This window comes from Merops nubicus, unplaced genomic scaffold (genome assembly GCF_000691845.1).
Source record: "Merops nubicus isolate BGI_N331 unplaced genomic scaffold, ASM69184v1 scaffold26311, whole genome shotgun sequence".
Lineage (NCBI taxonomy): Eukaryota > Metazoa > Chordata > Aves > Coraciiformes > Meropidae > Merops > Merops nubicus.
This window is the reverse complement of record NW_008586694.1, coordinates 85303-86822: the sequence shown is the minus strand read 5'-3', so window position 1 is coordinate 86822 and position 1520 is coordinate 85303.

Sequence of the window (1520 nt, the reverse complement as noted above, 5' to 3'; positions counted from 1 at the left end):
CCCCGACAGAGATGTTAAACAAGACTTCTTTCAATCGAGTTTATTTGCTGTTGAAAGACTCCTCCTAAGTTAGAATGGGAAAATGAGGGATAAGAATGCTCACTAGAAGATATCTGTGCAAAGCACTATTTCAGTCAATTTCATCAGCATAGCATGCTGTATATTATTCCTTCTCCACATACTGATCTTCCACATTCAACAGATTATAATTAAATCCACTTTACAAGATTATAATTAAATCCACTTTACAAGATTTTTTTTTTTTTTAAGTAGCAACTCCCTTCAGTGTCATTTTTCTCCTCACACATGAGATTGATATACTTCAAAAAATGCATTAGCAGCTTGGCAAGCTGATAGAGCTCAAAGCAAATTTCTTCTATAAAACTGTTGAGGAAGAGAAAAAATTCACTTGCAAGAGATTTCAGCCAGATTCTGTAATGAGTGTTCTTTACTGTTAATTTAATCAAGCTAGATGTAAAGCTTAACAGCTGAATAAAAAGGATGATGAGCATTGTCCCAGCATGATACAAATACTATCCTTTATTTGCTTCTCCCTGCACCCTCTTTTTCATCTTTGGAAAGAAACAACTTGCAAAATACAAGTTACTATTAGAATCTAATCTTAGTATTAATCTGTAATTAATACTAAGTGCATGCAAAGTCATTCCATTGAGCAAAGGCTAAAATATTAAAAAAAAATCAAGATGCTTTTAAGTTCCACTATTTTTCTCTCTTTTTTAACATGATTTTTTTCATACTCTTTCCATGTTCTCCTTTTCCATACCTGCCTTCTGTGAAATCCCTGCTTTCAGAGGAAAAGGGTCTATGACCTGTTGTGCAGATGCTGTTGATCAGACTGTGAATGTTTTATTGAATTCCTGTATTGAAGCACATTTCTTGAGATCTCAGTTTTAACAGTCTATACCTGCCTGGAACTGTATTTTTCTATTACTCTCTGAATTCAGGCCTTACACGTGATGTAACAGCATGAAGATGCCTGCTTCTCTTGTTTCCTAAAATTTCTTAACTGTTAAGTTTCATGGTGGACTTTTGCTGAAGCAAAGTACACCTTTGTGTCCATTGTTCATCAGTATTTTTGTCAGAGATAATGTTTGGGGACTGTGTACTTCTACAAACACCTCAGAAAAAATCTGGAAACACAAATCTGTATTCAAGCAGAAGTTTAGCATGCACTGTAAGTCATACATATAAATAAATAATAAGAAAGTTATAATAAAGGAACCTATTGGCAATTCTGAAACTTGCAAGTAATCCCAATGTGTTATCAGTGAGCACAGGAAAAATTTTTAAGTTACTTTTCTCTAGAATTCCACAGTCAAACCATTAGTGTTTTAAATACTATGCATTTGGTTGATATGGCTTTTTAGGAAATAATTCTAGAGGAAAACATTACTTATTTTCCACTGGATTTCTTTACCGGGTTGTTCAAGCCTCAGTATTTTTTATTCAGTTTCTCCTTTCTCTACCCTTTTCTGAAAGGCAGTAACTGTAAATGTCTC